General features: G+C 36.3%; 1 long non-coding RNA gene across 1 annotated transcript in view; it reads right to left on the bottom strand.

The window, feature by feature from the left end:
• Positions 1-7689: 7689 nt before the first annotated feature.
• Positions 7690-16449, bottom strand: part of LOC118170606 — a 33912-nt gene continuing 25152 nt past the window's right edge. Inside the window, exon 3 of the long non-coding RNA XR_004752797.1 lies at positions 7690-9786. This is a non-coding gene — a long non-coding RNA (uncharacterized LOC118170606). The remainder of the gene's footprint in view (positions 9787-16449) is intronic.

Below are 16449 nucleotides of genomic sequence, written 5' to 3'. Positions count from 1 at the left end.
AGTCACAATCTGCCTTGGAATCTGGTTTTGTATTTTGAGCCAGAAAAATACTAGCTCATTCTTCTATTTTTTCCACAATATGTGATACACAATTTTTCTGACGCTATCAAATATATTTAGCACCCCAATGAAGGTTTTGGGGAACAATTTTTTGAATATTTAACTCTTATTTAAAGCTTAGACTCTTCTGCATATAGAAAGAGCAATTACTTAGACTTGGATCCTTGATATTTGACACTGGTAATATACTATTCACTGTTTCCAGCCATTCATGGATGGACTCCAGATATTTTCCTGACACATAAAAGTATTTTATTTGAATACTCTTATAGTAGCTGGAAGCATTTTTCAACAAAGGACCTCACTCAGGGTGATATATTTGGTGAACAGGCTTTCCAAATAATTCTTCAGGAGCCTGTACTGTACTACTGAATACTGATAATGTACATGTTAGAGCTGTTGCACTCAGCACAGATGTTCCACCAACAGAAGTATTTCAAGCTGAGAAATTGCCTGTCATTAATAGTACATTATTAAAAAAACAACCCTGTTTTATCTATCAGTCCACTGAGAAACAGCTTATATGTCTGCTGTTACTGTGAGGAAGAAGTAAAGCTGAAATAAGTTGTATTGCACTATGAAACCAAAGTAACAAAAAAATCCCAGTTTTGCAGACAATCAGGAGAAAGATTTTAGGTAATACCGACTTACTTTGGGGCATCTCTTCTTTAACAAATCAAAACCAGGCATTTCAATTGCAGGCAGGCTTGGGTGTGCTTGGGTAGGTAGATTATCCTGCCAATATGAGGAATGGAAAGACTCACTAGGTCTGTTTTGTCAGTGCAGGACAGTTCCTTCATTCCTTCTCCAGGTTATTTGGAAGGACAAGAAAAATTTGCAAATCTCATATTTTTTTTTATCCAGAATGCCTTCCTACTTTCATCTGTTAATATCTATTTGTGCAAGAATTAGCATCTTTATCCCAGCTATAGACCACAGTAGCAGAACAGGCTGAGCACAAAGTCTTTAATGAATACAGGACTCTGATGCTCTTATTACATAATGGCCTTTTTTTTTTTTTTTTTTTTTTTCCCTCGATGGTGCACCTACACCAGTGCTACCATTTCACTGTTGCTGGAAGTCATTTAAGAAAATCACCAAGTCACAGATGAGAGGTAGTCAGAAGCACAGCCATTCTGCGGGCATTACTGGGTATGTTATTATGACAAAACACACTCAAGAACCTACATAAAAAAGCTCATCAGATAACTGGATGTTAGCCTGGAGTGGTATCTGTGTTGTCCTGACAGTATAGGGACAGCATAGCCACTAGTGATAACGTTTTAACCAGCCCTTCCATATCAAGCTGTCACTCATCTCAGTTGGTAATGTCTGCACCTTGTTCACAATGAAGAAATGTTTTGAGCTAGAGAAACTTTTCCTCACGTAATAGTTTATATGAGCAGGTAGTTGTGTACTTTCAGCTTTCTTTTGCTGGAGAGCTTACCTTATAGTTTCATGGACACATTGCTTTGCTTCTTTAGAAAGTACAACGAAATAAAACTAACAAAGATAACCTCACTCCTAGGAACCTAGCAATAAATACAAATATAGTGAATGCAGTATTTCAAGGATATCTCAGCAGCACCGTAAACACATTATATGTCTAAATTAGCTTCCTCTAGCATGCTACTCCTTAGGAGTTTTGGCTGTTCCTATATTACTTGCTTTGTCTGATCTTTAGCTGCACACTTCAACAAGCATCTGGAATCAGATCACATCCTAACATGTCTGGTCCTGCAAGTACAACAACAACAACAACAACAACAACAACAACAACAACAACAACAAAGTTTTCATCTAGCCCTAATCACTACATACATGGCTTGTGCTGATGTATGTAGCAAAGAGAAAAGAACTGTATGTCCAGAACCCATTTCCCTGCAGTACACAGGAAACAAGTATGGTGCCATTTTCCTATGGTACAAAGAACAAGTAGGAAAAGAAAGGACTGGAACAGAAGAAAACAAAGAGATGGAGCACTGTGGAGCATTGGCCTTAATCTTTCTCTGCTGTGCAGTAGGAAGCACAGAAGAGAAGCATGCACCTCCATTTATCTGCAGCCTGAGCAGATTCTCCAGGAGTTACTGGGAAGCAGAAAGGGACCTGGCAGCCTCACTCAGCAAATCCAGTGCCTCTCTGTGTTAACGCACCTGATTTCCATCCTCTTCTCAGGGCTAGATTTATAAACATGCTCCAGAACTTTAGGTCTCAATTAGAAATACCTAAAAGATTCAGAGAATGGGGCAGAAATAATACAAGAACAACACAACTTCCATCAAAAAACAATACCATGAAACAGTCTTTGAAGAGAGGACTCCTCCTTCCCCTATCCACACAGAGGGAATTATACCTCTTTCATCAGCAACTGTTTAATGCAACCAGAAATTACCTCGGAACGTCATGCATAGATATATATATACAAACAACAAAAGACGTTGGCTCAGTTCCTCTCTTTTGTGCAGAGTATACAACTGCTGTTGTATTTTTTTCCTTTTTTGTTATAGTATTGCCAGTCCTGAATGAAAGAGCTTACCAATATATAAAAAGATTTAGACAGAAATATAATACCTAGAGTTTTGTAATTAGTCATTTCTAAAAACCTTAAACACCATGTTTAGCTTTTTTAAATTGAAATCTTCAGTTATGCCCCAACCACAAAAACATGCCTATGCTATCATGTGGATCACAGAAATTACAGTTTTTTTCTATGATCTTAACTGCATAAAATCTCCAGTTATTTTGAACAAAACATATTTCTATGTTATTAAACGTTATTATAGACGACTTTCTATGAATTGTGTTATTTCAAACATAAGGGTTGGTATTCTAAAGCGGCTTAAAAAGGAGGTATTTAAAGAACTCGGTAGCACCTGACTGTGGCTTTGTTTTGAATAAAGCACTAGTAGGCAACAGTCTTAAATTAATGCATACATATAGGTAAGGTCTCACCAGCCTGTAGTCACAGGCTCCGCCTTCATCTTTTATGCATTTGTACTTCTCATGCTTCTGCCAGTTTAGAGACCTTTGCGGTTGGACATTTTTTTCCATGGTATATGCTATACTTCCTTGTTTCTTCCTATTATTCTTTACACAGCACTGAGTTCCTGCTGCAGTTTGGGTCATCAGAGAGAGATTCGTTAATGTACCTGCCTATATATAAGATACATTCTAATGAAAACGGAGAAAAAAAAATGCAAAATCTTAATTTAAAATACATGTGCTTCAAATCAGAGAAGGATATAGGGGAAAAATGGAAATAAGCCTTAGAAAAGTAGTTTAACAGGATGCTTGAGCATGTAGTATTACACACTAATGGTTTGAGAAAAAATATATTCTGTGAAAAAGAAAAACAGTACATTTTCTCCCAATCATGCAACCATGTTTTGCTAGATCATGATGCAGAGTAAAAATAGAACTGAAATGAAAAATTAGTAACTAACTCTAGATGAGTGCGGCATGGAATCAAAAGTAGAACGTAACACCAATGGAGAATATATCCATTGTCTCTTCCAACAAAAATTACCTCTGCTAATATTTATGATATGAATGCTTCTGTTTCTTATGAAATTCGTATCGTATCTTCACACTCAATTTTTTCCTGAGGGAACCTATTGCGTTGGTGATGACACGTTTGCTTAAAAAGAAAGATTTCATGTCAGTAAGCAAACAAAATCTGTATTTGATAGGTCTAATGCAAGAAAGAATGGAAGATTTCATTTTCTTGGGCTTAGAAATGATCTTTTTAGAGGAAATATGTGTATATATATATAGATTATTGTTATTTTTTTTTTTTTAACCAGGGCTTTTGTATTATTTTCACTTCCTTAAGGAAGTGACTGAATAAACATGAAGATCAATGAACAAATCTAGGATAAATATCCTAGCCATGCTTTATCACGCACAGTAATATTTTTTCTTGAGATAAAAAGGTGCAATGAAAGCCTACATAAGATTATGGTGCCCTGTTTTGTGACTATTATTTCTAATTCCAGAAAAATTATGGATCCAAATGTAGAACCACAGTGTTCATAAGTGAAATAAAAGAAAAATATTTTTAAAAATTCCATGAGTTACACAGAACCATAAAAGTATTTAACTTCCAGTGTCAGAAAGCTCATCAACCAGGCAGAGTCGCATTGTGTAGGCATCTCTGATTCCATAATTTTCTGATTTCTGAGAGCAATTTTGCTTAAACAATATGAACTGCAATGATAAATAACTGAAGATAATAAGTTAGAATGCAAATAGGAGACAGTTGTTCAGAATTTTTGCTGCTTCTGACTCCCTTTTTGCTGAGACTTTCCTTGGCTTTGTTCATTCAGTAACAATTTCCCATTCAAGATCCTGGACATTTTAGAAGGGCCAGGATGTCCAATTTGGTGGAATTTGTCTTATTCAGTTGTCAGTCATGCTTGAGACAGAGAGCAAAATGTAACAGGAGTCCTGTGGTATTGCAGCACGTTAACGACCCATCCAGTCAGTCAAGAGAGGCATGAGATTACTATGATAAAGGAAGTGCAGCACAATAGTTTGATCAGATCTACAAATAAATTTTGGCCTTTGAGTGAGAAAAGCTTCTGTCTTCCTCATTAAACAGTGCCAAGAGAAGCAATTTCATATGGTAGTGTGGTTAACACATACTTTTTTAATGTAGTAGCTCTTCTCCCCTTCCTGTCATGAGAATATATGGATTTCATTTTGTTACTGTACAACTGTAACTGTGCTGTTACTGACCTAGAGCAGTGAGGAAGTTCTCCTTTCATGGAGGCAGAACAGGATCTTTAGGGGAAAATGAAGACTTATTTGCACCTTTTATTTATTTATTTATTTATTTATTTATTTTAAGATTAGACACACAAAAGATTAGGTAAATTCCTCTTGGCCTTTGACACTTTGTCTACATTTCCTTCATTTTTCCAGACACGGATTTAATCAATAGTCCTCTTTGCTATGTACTGGTAAATGTCTGCATAACTTATAAGCCACAGGCATTCAGGACAGAGTGAAGGAATATGCAGTACCTGATTATGACTGAAAATATCAAGCGTTTATGAAAGGAATGATGAAGGTTTTCATGCAGCCCAGTTTATCCAACTGTGAAAATATTAGTTGGGATTTAACTGCTCAGAACTCTTTTGGCTCTTGACCAGGATAAATTGGACAAGCAGAGAAGCTGACTGCAGATTAATTACATGAAGAGAAGATGCAAAGAAATGAGAGAAACTTGACCTGAGGGAGCAGCATGTGGACTGAGAGATTAATCCAGCATTCCCTAAATTACTTTTCTGTGCCCTGCTCCTCAATGAACTCTACTCTTTTATCAACCTTCTGAACTAGTCTGGTTGCATGGTCCTATGAAGTTGCAAATATCATATCCCTTCCTTCAAGGATGTCCCCTAGTTTGAGACATGGTGGTATGATCACAACACAAGAAAGGCACAAGGTTCAACCATATCACCTCATTTTTTTCACTGAAAATGCTATCCTAATAACCCAGACAGAAAGCTCTTCCAAAAGTTTTTCAAACCGAAAAATCCCAGATAACTTGTTTTTTTCTTCTCCTTTGTGTGACATCTCCTTCATTCATACTTCCATGACTTTTTCCACATTCTGAACATAATTCTCATAGGTTTCATGAAATCACGCATGTTTGGATCTCAGGACAGTCTTTCTGTACTCATCAGTACCTCATACTCTCCACTGACCTTAGAATGCCCCTCTGATACCTTGTCAATCATCCCACTGTCTTTCTGCACTGTCCTAAAAGAAAAAAATTAAGATACTTATTTCAGACAAAGTGAGGATTAGTTTGTTTAGAAACTTAAATGGGCTGGGTAGATTCCTATGTTCTAGGATACTTCTTCATACATAAGCTTTTCACCCTTTTTGGATCTGGCTTAACACTTAGTCACTACAAAGACAGTATTTTGCCATAAGCTGGTAAGGAACTGAATATTTAAGAATACTGTAGCAAAATTATATCCTGAAATTTAAAGAAAGCTGACATAGCCTAGATCCATACAGAATTGGATGCTCTTGGTTGCTCTTGATTTTATAAGCAAACTTCTTAGGTACCCTTCAAGTCGCAGCTACGTGAAACATGGGGTAGTCTTTAGATTTTCATTTTCATATTTATTTTTTGCTGCTGATAATTAAAAAAACAAGCTGTAGACCATCTATTACTGCTTCCAATCCATCCAGCATCTCGAAAATATTACATACAACATCGTTAGCTGCTGAAGTAATATTGCACAGAAACCACAGAAATATAAACCTACCACAAAGACAGCTGAGGTCTTGAAGCATTTCAGGACACGATCTGTTCAGTTCTTTTCATATCAGAATAATATATCACTTTAAGAGACCTTTGCAGAACTCAGGCCTTAGTGCAGTGAAGCATTAAGTTACGCATGGAATGAAGTTTTGTCTGGCCTTTTCCCCAAATGTGAAAGGCAGCATAGTCTCAAAGGGTAGCATGGCTGCAGTGTTGATTTCCCCTCAAGGTATTCATAGTAGTTTTCCTAACTGGGATTCCCTCCTTAGTTTTGTTGACATATAACTTAAATATTCTTCTTGTAATTTAAACAGTGCTCTTATCATTTTGTAGTTAAAGAACAAAGAATAATTCATCACCAGCTCTCTTTAACAAACCTTCTCATGTTGAGAGATCTCATGCCATAATATAATATTGGATGACTTTTCTTTTTTATATAAACCTATAATAAATTTGACTGCCAACACGTGATCGCTTTTTTAACTGTGCCAACTGCAATATGTCTTTCTTCAGCAGCTTCTAATGTTCTCCTGCGGAAAGTCTGACTTAAGGTTTTTGTACACAGATTTTCCATTTACTTTTTTTAAAAATCACATGCATTAAATGATGTGCTTGTATCTGCATCAGCATGACATACTATCTCCTTGCTACCTTTCTCTTTTAAGGATTTCTGTAAAGTAATTAGCTAAGTCTTTGATATCCCCCTCCATACAACTCCACTTGCAAACTTATGTCATCACACACATTTCCATCTAGGCACATGCTCCAGTCTAGGCACAACCTCCTGCTTTGTAAAATAAACTTGTCCTGCTGAAATCTACTATGTCTACTTCTTAATGCTCTTTAACTTTCAATACAGCAGGATTGCTTGCTGTGATTCCAGCTCTGTCAAGGATTTTGACATTCATTCTTTCTTCATTTATTCTAATATTAACCTAATTATTATTATTTGAATTTGTGGAAACTAAAGAACTGTCATTTTATTAGCAGTAGCACCAATTAGTGCTGCTTATTATGTTTTTAAATGTAATTCTGTACTTCATCACTGTTCATCATGCTTACAACACATTTTTGTAGATGGTTGCTTTGCTATACTCATGTTGTGCTTCACACAACCATTTTAATGTGTCTATTACAAAACCTATGTTCTCATTTGAATATTTATCACTTGCTTTTATGATTAAGTAGATGCTCTTTTAACCCTTGAATTGCAAGACACCATTTAAAGACACCCTTTCAAACTCACATTCCTGTGTTGTATCAGTAACAAAGACAGAACACAAACTGAACTGTAATTTCGTCAGAAGGACAAGTACAAAGGAACAGATTTCAGTAGGATAGTCACTATTAAATTCCACTTTCACTCCCTTATTTGCACATCAACGATTCACAATAAAATATTTGTTTTACCGTGCAATTCTATACCAACAGGTTAATGTTCTCCTCTGCTGAACCATTATTGATAGATGTTATACCTTTCTCACACCATAAGTTTAGGTGGTTTTCCCAAGTAACAGAAAAATAGCAACACCCCTATTAGCATTCTTTGCCAAGTTCCTGTTCAGATAGTTTTCTGATTATTCTTTCCAAACACTACATTTTGCATTTTCTAAAGATATTTTAACATATGACTTAGTAGAAGACTGGTATGAGGTAATCTTTCAGCTAGCCTCATCTAATAATATGTGCCAATGCTATACAAAGTTATAATTCTAGCCTCTATAAAGACTACATTTCTTGGTCTTAATGACAATTACAGTAAAGTTTTAGGTATAACTATGTTAAATTTCTCTTCCATAGTGATTCTTTTTTATCTGAAGACTTGTGTTTTACAAAACTGTGTATCTGCTTGCTGTTATTTGGAAAGTAAAAGGCCCAGGTGAACCTCCTCAAGCTCATTTGCTAGCATTAAATCTCTTGCCAAATAAAAGTATAGAGTTGTATTTCTGCTTAGTAAAGCATCTTGTGTATTAAATTATTGGTTACTAAATATTAAACTTGAAAAAGGAAGTAGTCCTTTGCATTTAACTAGGATTAGTTGGTGAAAATTGTAGATTTGAAAGGTGTAGTTCTATATTTATATTAAATTGAATCCACTAAACCTCAAACAAATGGTTTTCTAGCCTCCTGCTTCTAGAAAATCAAATAAAGGTTGTAATTTCTTGAACTGTGCACCATCTGCTACAACATATCTGCACACCACCTTCAGCAGGAGTCAGAGGAGCTAGAGGAATAGTTATATTTGAAGTACATCAGCATTCATGAGGCACATCATTTCAAGATAACTTGTTAAAAATATTGTTCACAGAGGAAATTAGAAGTATTCATGATATATTCCTACTTGATGTCCTATTGTCAAAATCTTCAAAATAGAGCAATAAGAGGGAATCTTTCCATTACTTTGGTTGATTTCAGTCAAGTCTTTGGAAAAAATAAAATAAAATTCTCATTTTCCCACATATTTTGGATTGTTGTATGGTTGCAACAGTTGGCTTCTCTTTATCTGATCAAATGCCCGTGGAACACTATTTAAACAGGTTCACTAGTAACATAAGTCAAACTGTACAGAATTCAGAAGCAGCACTGGCATCCGCTAGCAGCTGTTTTCTTAGCTTGGAAAGTTTAGAAAAGTAAGAGCAGTTCTATGAGAGAGTATTAAATGTTTATTTGCATAAGTCAGAAAAAATGTTCTCAATGGCACAAAATGGCAGCAAAATGTTGCATCATCTCTTGAAAACCATTCGGATGCTTGTTTTCTATTGGACAACATGGAAAACCTCTCTGTATCTGACTGTATAATCAACTTTCAGTATGAAAACTGGAAAGAACAATAAAAATTCCTTACAGTGAGAAAAGTTATCACCACAAAAATATCTTTACCCAAAGTAAAATGATTCAGCACTCTTTCACAGATCCTTTAAAGTACAGAATTTGATTACAAGACTAAAAATATTGTAGGACAATATATATGTATTTAGTAAATACAAAAATTGACAATGTCAAAGTGATCAAATACATTAAAGGTCTGAACTGAAAGCATACCATACATTGGTTACTTAGCCTTGTTGATACATGTTTCTTTTCCTACAGTTGATCTGTACTATGCCTAATGGATAACTACTTCAGTCTGATGTATGTATGTATTTATATTCATTTTTAGCTTGTTGAGTGTTCAATTTTATTTCCTTAAGTATTAAATTTAATCTAGCAAATTCCTTTATCATCAATTAGCTCATGAGTGTACCCAATAAATAATCCATCATAATGCTTACTGCTATTCACATTTTCTTTTTATATTGAACGTTTGAGATTTGGCATATTAGCAACAACACTCAAAACCTGGAGTGAGACCGAGAATCTTGATCATGTAAGAAATTCCAGAATTTCAACACTTAAATTGTTCCATCCTGATATAGATGACAAAAGAAAATAGTTTCAGAATGTTAATTCTGGAAAAAAAAAATCAACTTAAAAAAGTTTTAGGAACATTGCAAAAATAACATGAAAACACTACTATTTCTATGTCTTGGTGTTATTAAAGTAATTTAAGTTAATACATTACTATTCCACCATGATCTCCAGATTTTGCAAATCTTAAATGTATTACGGGAACTACAGACTTCCAGGGAGTCCTGTTTAAGATGATAAATACTCATAAAGCAGTATACTAAGAGAGAAACAATTAAATAACTTGAGTGCTTTGAAATAACACTTTAATTAAGATAAGAAATAATAAGGCCTGGTTTGGGTCAAGTAGATTTTAAAGAGCTGAATTCATTATAAGCTTCCTCATCTGGGAAAAAAAAAAAAAAAAAAAAAAAAAAAGGCATTGGCTATGCCAGAGTGAATATTTAGTTATTCTTTAGGTTGTCATTTGCGGGTTTATGAAAGAACAAATGTTAAAAAGAGAGAGGCGTTCTCTTGAAAGGAGAGAGGAAGACAGATGATTACAATACAAACAGAACATAATCATATATTTACTGCACAAAAACAGCCACAGAAATACATTACAGAAATATATACATCCATTTTGAGAGCTACAGCAGATGTTCACCTTATTTGAAGTGAAGGCCAACAGCTTTCCCCACCCTCTTAAAGCCTTGCCTAAGGGGGGAAGGAAAAAAAAATATATCAAAACAGACGCTTTTCCTATATATGGGAAAGTTTCCTAAAGCTACTTAACTTGAGGTTTTGGGGTTAGAATGACCTAAAATAGCTGGAAATGTTCATGAGATGCAGGTAACTGCTTTATAATTTAATTCAACAGTTATGTTACCAAATTTTTGGAAATTGCGTAGCTGCAGTAAAAGCTACCCCCACATTCCTTCTAAGTGTCACCTGCACAGGCCAAAAAAATAATGAAAAAATGTCCCTCCATTTTACTACTTAATTATTAGGTTATTTACCTAGGAAATGTCAACCAGATTCTTCTTCAGACATAATTCAAGCATATATTCTCATGTGAGATGTATGGACATTAGTGCCCACTGCAATGACCAAGTGCGGGTTTATCATTAAACAGAAAGGTTAAAATTTAGAAAGCTGTCTGGAGGGGAGCAAGGCGTGGAAGGGCTGAATCAGTACAGAACAGGTTATAGTGGCAGCACGCTCTCTGCAAGGCAGGCAAAGAGATGAACACACCTAGGAAGATGGGGAAAGCACTCTCTTCCTACATGAGTACCACTATTGTTACGCTAAACTGTAGGAGGAGTTGGACAGGAGGTCTTTGCAATGTAGCTGTGCTTGAAAGGGCAAGATCTGGATTATACATCCCTAATAGGTCTAGGTAGGTGCCTCCCTGCATCTCTGAGTAAACTGTCCGCAAGGCAGGAATTACAGGAATTAAGATTTTTATCTGCCCTCTGCATTTGTAGAGAGCTAACTCCAAGCTGCTGAGAACTGGGCTAATGCAGATAAAACATTCAGAAATTTCATCTGGAAAATGAGGTATTAGCAAAATAATCTTTGAAACACGTCTGACGGCATTGTCCAAACAATTCTTGAACTTCAGCAGGCTTGCTGCTGTGACCACCGCCCTGGGGAACCTGTTCCAGTGCCTGACCACCCTCTCAGTGAACAGCCTTTCCCTAACACCCAACCTGACCCTTCCCTGTCCCAGCTCCATGCCATTCCCTCAGGTCCTCTCACTATCTCCAGAGAGCAGAGCTCAGTGCCCACCCCACCGCTCCCCTTGTGAGGAAGCTGTAGGCCACCATTAGGCCTTCCCTCAGTGTTCTCTCTAGGGCAAACAAACTAAATGACCTCAGCTACTCCTCACACAACCCCTCTAGACCCTTCATCATCTTTTCTGCCCTCCTTTGGGCAGTCCCTAGTAGTTTTATGCCCTTCTATTGTGGTGCCCAAAACTGCATGCAGTACTCAAGGTTAGGCTGCAAAGTTCAGAGTAGAGCAGGACAATCACTTCCCTGAACTAGCTGGCAATGCTGTGCTTTTTGAGAGCAACCCTGTGTATTTTTGAGACTCCATATATAGCTCCTGAACCTATAACTAAATCTAACTCCTGAGGGGATTTTACTTTAGAAGTTTCTAAACAGTTCAAAATTTGTATAGTGTCTCAGACACCTGTGTTTACAAGAGCAAGAATCTTTTTTACATTTCCCATTTGCCTTGAGAGCTTTATTTCATTATTTTAAAGCCACATTGAACATTCACAAGGAGTGCATTACTATAAGTTTTTCCCATGTCTACATTTATTTACTCATTTTCCCATAAGATGAGACATAAATAACTAGCAGTGGATTGGACTCTGTTCATGCATGAATCATGATATGTATACATACTATATATACATACTGAAGATTTCAAAAAATAGCATTGCTGTTGCCAGTATCAACATAATCAAAAAAGCTCAAACAAAAATGGAAAATTTTGCTAAAGGAGAAAAATGTTTTTTCACTGTATTTTTCTATTGTCCTTTTAACACACAAAATAAACAGCTTTGAGGAGAAAAAGAAAAATGCTCTAGATGTAATTGATGTTCTAAGCCAGCAAGTCACAATATGCTAAGTCCAATTTCACTTTTTCTTTGTTGCCCACAAAAAAAAAAAAAAAAATAAAAATAAAAATCCTTCTATTTCTATAACCAAATACTGTTCAATTTGTTCTCAGACATGTAAAACAGTATCTTTACTACTAAAAATTCTTTGAGTGCTACCAATAGCACCACTTGAAAATTCCATATTTTTCTATTCAACATGAGAAAGTGACTTAAAAGCAATACATCCCTTTGGGGAAAGAAAAAAAAAAAAAAGAAAACAAAAAAAACACTTTTGGAGATGCTCTGGTAATATTAATGGAATTCTCTTATTAAATACAAATAAATGTTTGCATTCACACTCAGTGAGATTCAGCTAGCTTACCACAATGAATTATTTTAAAGGTCAAGGAGCAAGCAGTTTCCGTCTACAGACATGAATAACAAATGATCTTTCTGGATGCCACTAGTATTAAATATCTCAAGATTTTGGCTCATATATTTGCCTTAATGTCTAAGATGATATGTAAGTTCATCTGGAATGGTGTACAAGACATGAGTGGTGCTTCCCAGGGGTCAGTGTTGGGGCCCATCCTTATTAATATCTTTATTGATGATTTGGATGAGGGAATTGAATGCACCCTCAACAAGTTTGCAGATGACACCAAGTTGGCAGGGAAGCCTTGGTCTGTTGGAGGGTAGGAAGATCCTGCAGAGAGACCTGGACAGATTGGACTGATGGGCAGAAGCCAATAGGATGATGTTCAACATGGCTACTAAGTGCTGGGCCCTGCACTTTCGCCACATCACCACACAATGATACAGGCTCAGGACAGAGCAGCTCAAAAACTGTACAAAGGAAAAGGATCTATGGGTTCTTCTTTATACTCACCTGAACATGAGCCAGCAGTGTGCCCAGGTGGCCCAGCAGGATGAGAGCATCCTGGCTCGTATCAGGAATGCTGTAGCCAGCAGGACCAGGGAAGCCAGCAGGACCAGGGAGGTGATCGCCCCCCTGCACTCAGCTCTGGCAAGGCCCCATCTTGAGTATAGTGTTCAGTTTTGGGCCCCTCACAACAAGAAGGACATATAGGCCCTGGAACATGTCCAGAGAAAGGCTACAAAGCTGGTGAAGAGTTTGGAACATAAGTCCCATGAGGAACAGGTGAGGGAACTGGGGTTGTTTAGTCCAGAGGAGGCCCAGGGGAGACATTATTACTCTCTACAACTACCTGAAAGGAAATTGTGAAGAGCTGGGTATTAGCCTCTTCTCATAGATAACTGGTGACAGGACAAGAGGGAACAGCCTCAGAATTACACCAGGGGAGGTTCTGGTTGGAAATTAGGAGAAATTTCTTCTCAGAAAGATTGGTTAGACATTGGAACAGGCTGCCCAGGGAGGTGGTGGAGTCACCATCCCTGGAGGTGTTTAAAGAGAAGTTGAATGTGGTACTTAGGGACATGATTTAGTGGGATGGTTGGACCGGATGATCTTGGAGGTCTTTTCCAACCTTAATGATTCTATTCTATAAAATACTGCTGGCAGCAAATAAAGCCTATACATCAGCACAGACGGCTGTACAGCTGTATGCTGCTGTACCCAGCATATCAATAAACACTATATGGTTGTCCTCAAAATTGGACTATATTGTGTATTTGCAGGTGAAGGAGACAGCACACAAGCCAGGATATAATAAAGGTAAGTGTACACACTTTTTTATATCTGTACACACATTTTTATATCTAGGTTATAATTATTAACCAAGCCAATGGAAAATCTAACTTTCACATCCTAATTTCAGTTGAGATGAAAGCCTGCCCCATCTGGAAGTTAAAGAACATTTTACTCTTACTTTAATGACAAGGATTACAACTTGGTTGTTAACAAAAAGTTTATTGAACTCATTATTTTGTATCTTGTTGGCTGATTACTTTTTGAAAGGATAATGACATTGTACTTAGTTTTATAAAGCTCACAGAGTTGAAGTAGAAGTAAAAATTAAACAGCTGTGTTTTGTCACTTAACCTGGGAAAACTATTTTGTTCCAATCAAAGTAAAAAAAACCACATAATTATGACAATGAATCAGACATCATGAAGGAAGTCTAACATTGTAAGTCTAACTTTATTAAGGAGTGTAATTCTCTAATACAGCAGTACTCAATTTTGTGGGCTTTTAAACTCCTATCTGAACTATTCATATTAGCTAACTGAGCCATATAATAATCTAGGATTTTCTTTAAGCAGGGAAAAATAATATATATTCATGCTTGTTCTACTCAACCTGTGAGATTACAATAATTGGGAAACCCAAGAGAATTTCACTCTAAGGAAAAAAAGGTTCATAAGGAAAAAGAGGTTCAGTGCTGTTTAGATATATCCTAGCATATTTCTTGAAGTCTCTAAAGTCACATTATCCTCTTAGGCTAGATGGTCTCTCCAGCATGACTAGTCCAAGCTCACTAATTGGAATGGAAAAACCTAGGGTGTCCAAGCAGAGAGTTTACTGCAGAAAGAAACCCCTCAACCAACCCAAAACAACAAAAACCACCAACCAAAACACCTCAGAAGATAGCCAATAAAGTCAATTAAAAGATATATATATATATATATTTTAGGTGGAAAGCTCAGCTAAGACGGAGTTCAGGATATGAGAGGGAGAAAAGGCTAAAAAGGAATCAGACATCTTGTCATCAATTGTCAAGAGGCTTTACTTGCAATGTGCCTATTCCTGATGTATTGCTGTCCTCCCAGTAGCAAAAGAAAGGACAACCAATATTAATATTTATATCAAACAGGAAAAAACAGATCAAGTATGATGGCCATGAGAAGACAAAAGACCATGATGAGCAAAAGTACTAAATGAAATAAGTTTGGGGGCATAATTATTAGCCTAGTCTGCTTCTCTCAGATCTTCCTGGTATTAGTGTTCTTTACTTCTAATATGGTCAGTTTTGTAAAGTCAAATAGCCCACATGTCCTGGAAATAATTGTCTGCAAAATATCTTTTTGGCAGTTTATTTTTCCTCTGAATGATATCTCTAGAGTTTAACCCCACCCTTTACCTCTTATCTGATTTTGTTTCTCTTCTAAACAGCTCCTTCAAACATTTTGTCATAGTGCCGCCTGACAGATATTACAAAGGCTGCTAAAGTACATGATTATTTTTTTTAATGAGAAAAACAGACTAGTGTGGGATGTTTTCTGCCAAGACAGAATATGACCCCTGGAGTGAATTTTCATGAGAAAGTTAGTGACTAGCTCAGACTCAGACACTAGATGAAACCAGATAACCTCTCAGGTAGAAAGATTTAAGAACTCTTCTACCACTTTGTGAAACATTAATTCAGAGAATTAAAAAATGTCTGAACAGAAAAGCTGGAAATAAGTAGTGCTACATACAGTGGCCAAGTGTAATTTTTGGTATAGACTGTTAAATTATTAATTTTGCACCTCTCCTCTCAAAAGTCTGATCTGGGCAAAGCATAACAGCCAAGTGTGCAGTGTTGGGACAAAGCAGAAATAATGAAGTGTTACAGTCCAATAGGGAATGTAGGTTAAGGATTTAAACAGTCGAAAAAAGCAAAATGGGAATGGCTGATGCAAAATAGTCTGTCTGCCAGAAAAAGTAGTCAGGAGAGAAAAGCACCTGCAATAGAAGAGGCCTAGCCAGGCCTCCAGTCAGTGTAGTGGCCAATAGCTTGTATTTTAAAATTTGACTTTAGTTTAAATGTTCGTAAAAACCAATCTAACACATCCTTTTCATTGGATTGAACTGTGAATCTAAGAAATCTGACACAATCTAGGAAAAAGACTGTGGAGCTGTATATATCCCACACTAGACTGTTATTGGCTGTAGCACAAAAATGAAAAATAAAATACATCAACATATGTTCTATAAAACTGCAGAATAGTTACTTATACCATGAAAACAACCTAAAATTATTTATGTATCTATATTTATGCACACTTTTTATAGAATGGGTTAAAAGAAAAAACTGCTTATAACATCATCTATAAACACAACATGAGTGGTATGAAAATATTTTTCTTTGAATCTCTTATATCTGCTGAATTCTTTCTTCCTGTTAGAAATGTAATACTGGATAGCGTCCTG

The sequence above is a fragment of the Oxyura jamaicensis genome, chromosome 8 (genome assembly GCF_011077185.1).
Source record: "Oxyura jamaicensis isolate SHBP4307 breed ruddy duck chromosome 8, BPBGC_Ojam_1.0, whole genome shotgun sequence".
NCBI classification, from domain to species: domain Eukaryota; kingdom Metazoa; phylum Chordata; class Aves; order Anseriformes; family Anatidae; genus Oxyura; species Oxyura jamaicensis.
This window is presented reverse-complemented; position numbering and strand designations above follow the sequence as displayed.